At 39.5% G+C, this 5,142-nt stretch overlaps 1 pseudogene; it reads right to left on the minus strand.

The window, feature by feature from the left end:
* Positions 1-340: 340 nt before the first annotated feature.
* LOC103604070 lies at positions 341-1,731 on the minus strand (annotated as a pseudogene).
* Positions 1,732-5,142: the final 3,411 nt, after the last annotated feature.

Raw genomic sequence — 5,142 nt, forward strand, 5'->3', positions numbered from 1 at the left:
TGTCATTTAATAAAGATCATTCTCCTCCCACCCCAACCCACACTTACCCAAATAATTTACTACATCTTAAGCTGTCTAAAATGTTATAGTGAGTGTGTGTGTGTTCATGTGTGTCCAGGCAGGGGTATTTACTTATTTATTTTGGCTGCATATAGGAGACCTTACTGATGGTATGTGATGAGGTCATTCCCCTTCCTCAAGGGGTCTCAGATGGAAACTGCATCAAGGAGGAGAGATTCCCAGTGTTCTCTGTGATTGAATTGAGGCAGAGACTCCCCAGCAGCTGAAGGCCTCTCTCTTCCTCTCATGCTCTCACTAGGGCTGGTGATCCTGGGGGACCTTACTCTTTGGAGGCCATATGGACCATAAGGTTCACCACTCTGTTGCTGTATCCATATTCATTGTCATAACAGAAAATGAGCTTGACAAAGTGGTCATTGAGAACAAGGGCAGCCCCAGCATCAAAGGTGGAAGAGTGTGTGTCACTGATAAAAGTTGTTGGAGACAACCTAGCCCTCAGTGTAGCCCAGAGTGCCCTTCAGGGGGCCGTCCAGTGCCTTCTTCATCATCTTCTTGATATCTTCATATTTGGCAGCTTTCTCCAGATAATAGGTCAGATCCATGGCCAACACTTTGGCAGTGGGGACATGGAAGGCCATGCCAGTGAGCTTCTGATTCAGCTCAGGGATGACCTTGCCCACCACCTTGGCAATGTCAGTAGATGTAGGGATGATGTTCTGGAGAGCTCCATGGCTGTCACACCACAGTTTCCCAGAGGGATCATTCACAGTCTTCTGGGTGGCAGTGATGGTGTGAAGTGTGGTCATGAGTCCCTCCGTGATGCCAAAGTTGTCATGGATAACATTGGCCAGCAGGTGTTAAGCAGTTGGTGGTGCAGGAGGCATTGCTGACCATTTTGTGGATGTTATTATAGGTCTCGTGATTCACACCCATCACAAACATGGTGACATCAGCAGAAGAGGCAGAGATGATGACCCTTTTGGCTCCACACTTCAAGTGATCCCCAGCCTTCTCCAAGGTAGTGAAGACACCAGTGGACTCCATGACATATTCAGCCCCAGCATCATCCCATTTGATGTTAGTGGGATCTCCTGAAAGATGTGATGGCCTTTCCATTGATGATGAGCTTCCCGTTCTGAGCCTTGGCTGTGTCATGGAACTTGCCACAGGTGGAATCATAGTGGAACATGTAGACCATATAGTTTAAGTCAGTAAAGGGTCATTGATGGCGACAATATCCACTTTGCCAGAGTTAAAAGTAGCGCTGGTGACCAGGCACCCAATACAACCAAATCCATTTACTCCTGTCTTCACCACTGTGTCTCAGGGATGCAGCTGGCACCACACAAGAGGATGTGTCTGTCTGTTGAATGGGGAGGAGCAGAGAGACAGGGAGGGGTATTTAATGGCAAGACCTATGAGATGTCAACAATCATTAATTTAATTTTATACATAGTTAAGATAAACTTAAGGCTCAAGATATGGTAGCTTCTTCAATCCAATGTTCCATCCTTTGCATGCTGCCTCCATATGGTGATTTTCCTTATAATCATCCCAATTGCAAAGAAGGAAACCTCCAGTGCAAGGAGCTGTGGCTAAAGCAAAAGCTGAGCTGTTGCTCTGCACCGTCTTCCTCATCTGAAGCTCATTTTCATTTAATTGTTTGATTTCCTTCTGTAGTCTCTGAACTTCAGCTGCAGCCTCCTGCATTGACCATCTCAACATCTGTCTTCCAAAGCTGAAGACCTCAGAGATTTAGAGATTTATGGTGTTTCTGTCTTTGATGCAGTTGTGGATGTGTTTATTTATTTCAACATCATGTGCTTAGCCATTTGCTCCTGGCAAATCTAACACACCTAAGTTTGGGATCCATGTCTTTTGGTTTCACCTCCTGACATGCTACTTCCATTTATTATTATGAGAGTCAGTGGGAGCAAATACAGATGGGACCATACATGTGTTTGCTTTTCCCATTGGGATAGTAATTGAAAGGCTGTAACCCTGAAGATGCATCAACACTCTGTTCTGCATCAATGTGGTATCAGGATCTTCACTTCCGGCTACCAGATTGCCAAATTTTAGGGTGATGGTGACAACTTTGATGAAGTTAAACCCCAGAATATGGGCTCATATTGTGGCTTGACAGTCAGGACATAATTCATTTCTGCCATGTTCATCAGCAGCAGGGAAACCACTGGCAAGGAGAACCCTAAGATGTCACTTGTAATAGTACAAAGGCCTGTCTAGGTAGGTCCCCTAGAGGGTGAGATGGGAGGAGGGCTCTGTAGTCATCTTGCATTGGTACATTTTATTTTAGTTTCTTATTAATTCTTATAGTTTTCCAGTTCATTCTTTTCTGTGTTTCTTCATATAATTACACCATCTGCAAATAATGATAATCTTGCATTTTCCTTTGTAGTAATTAAACCTCTTATTTTGGTTTCATATCTCATGGCTTTGATTAGTGCTTCCAGAGCAATTAGATAAAAATGATAATAACAGTCATTTTTGTTTTCCACCTGGTTTTAATTGGATACTATTAAGAATTAAGTCAACCATTGATTTGAGATGAATATTGTTACAGAAACAACATATGTTAATGAAATTTTATACATGAATTCTAAGGGATATTTTAAAAATAAGTTACAAGGGTAAATTTTTTCTAGATTTAAAAATTTTATTGAAATTACCAAATTGTTTTTCCACTTTTGATCTATTGGCAGGGAATGTGTACTAATTGTTTTCTCAATATTAAACTGACTGTATAATGCACATGATTTTGAATAAAAAATGGGTAAACCAGACCACCCTCTAAGGTAGGTAGAATCACTAAACATGTTGTACATATTTCTGCCCTAAAAAACATTAATATTCAACTATGATCTCAATCAGCACGTTTCTTTTCCTATTAAAGGGATCGAATCATAACCCTTTCCTCTGCTGCAGTAAACAGCAAACAGACTGCTGATTATACAGAAAGAGGAAAAACAGACATAGATTAGAATGAAGGCATTCCCTCCTTAATACTAAGAAAATAGCAGCAGGCATTTGCAAAGCACATTATAGGGAGAAGACTGCTGTAGAAATCAATTGATGAAGACTTGATAACTGAAAGCAAACTCTGAGCAATTATATTAGCAAGCAATTAGAATAATCTATAAATTGCAGTAAAGACCCCACAACAAAGAAACCACATGGATCAGTGTCCCTTACTTTGGTTCCCATAGTAATCTGGCTTGTCTCTACTAATCAGTCGTATATCTAGTATTGGAAAGGAAATAATGGAACAAGAGAACTTATGAGTTACTGTTATGAGAAATAATTCAATAGCATTAAACAGTAAGTGCCCTGACACTGTTCAGTGGAGGAAAATTTGTCTCCATCTTAGACTTCAGCAAGTAAATGACTATTCTTGCCAAGAGATTTACCTAACACTCTCTGCGCTAAAAGCATAACAGAGAAATTCATGAACAGAAAGAACTCTGTGGCCGAAATGTGGCAGATAGAGATACTGAGTAGAGGGTGACCTATCATGAAGTTATTGGAAGTTCCCACATGGGACCAGCACCGTATAAAATGTGCTGAAAAGCCAATCCCATAAGAAACAACTGATAAAGGTTTGGGAACGGATATCTTGTAGTGAAAAGATGGTGGGATTTAACACCAGGAGCTGTTGGTCTGAATCTTGGTCAGGATATTTGCTATGTGGTCATGAGCAGTTTTTCTGAGACTATTTTTTTCCTCTGTAAAACAGAGATAATAATACCCACCTTGAGAAGATATTGGAACTGCATGAAATGTATGTGTATAACACAGGGCCCACACATGGAAATTGTTCAAAAAGAGATAGTTTATTACTTTATTGTTATTATTAGTGTTTGTGGATTATTATTATTGAAGCAACCCCTGAGAAATATAAGAGAGATTTAGAATAATATTTAAACAGAAATGAAGACCCTGACACAAATGGAAATTTTCATGACAGAATACTGTGGGGCAAGAAAAAAATACAAACAAAACTTGAGGAAAGAGGATCCCAGTATGCATAGGGGGTAGGGGGAAAGACTAGCCCCTAAGATCTATTAGCTCTTAATCAAAATTAGTTCTTTAGTAAAGAGATTTGTAAACTTATATCAGCATCTACAACATGTACTTTTTATGTATATGGATTTATGGTCAAATTAAGGTATTATGCATTGTTTCATTTTGAACTATGGATCCACCATTCTCAACAAATTCTTTTTTAGTATTCATAAAAATTTCATGTTAAAAGTAACCACATAAGAGATAACCTCAAAGGGACACCAGAAATTTTGGAGGTCAACATAGATGTGATGGGTAATTTTATGTGTCAATGTAACTGGGTCACAGGGTGCCCAGATTAAACATTATTTGTGGGTGTGTCTTTGTACAATCCCATTTGCCTTAATGATTCCCAACTATACTTGAACCACAGTTGCATATGTAACTCTGAATTATGCTTGTATTTTCATCAATTATTCAACTTTTTTCTTAAAATGTGCTGTGTATAGAATTATCAGTCATCTGTTGATATTAAAGTCAAGAGCTATACAAAGTACTTCAATCTTGGCAATATTGCCTCCAGAAATTTGGTGATCATATCCATGTTTGGATGTTCTCTCTTACTAAGGGCTTTTGAGAGACAGACAAATGGAAAGTTTTATGTTGCCATCAAAAAATGCTGACTTTTTATTGTATTGACTTTTGAAAAAATGACCAGTGCAGGAGGAAAACTGACAAGCACGAAGTTCACAGGCCTCGGTAAGATGGTTTGGAAGCTACCATGTATTAAGCAACTAAGAACTCTGTATACACATATCTCTTTCAGTAAGCATTGTTTTCCTAACAGTATTTATCAGATCCATAACTTGCAATTTTCAGAGCAAAATCTGGTACCATGAATAACACAAGAAGGTTCTAGATGACTTTGAGACACTTTCTTATCTGCTTAGTAACCTTCAGTGGTACCCTGTCTCCCACTGGGTCAACTTTGAACAATTCTGCAGGCCCTTCGAGTCTTTGCTGATCTCCCTACCTAGCCAGCCGCATTTCTGCTTCCTTCCCACATATTCCCTCTGAATAACATGGGTCAGTATTTTC

This window comes from Galeopterus variegatus, unplaced genomic scaffold (assembly GCF_000696425.1).
Source record: "Galeopterus variegatus unplaced genomic scaffold, G_variegatus-3.0.2 Scaffold4945, whole genome shotgun sequence".
Taxonomy (NCBI): domain Eukaryota; kingdom Metazoa; phylum Chordata; class Mammalia; order Dermoptera; family Cynocephalidae; genus Galeopterus; species Galeopterus variegatus.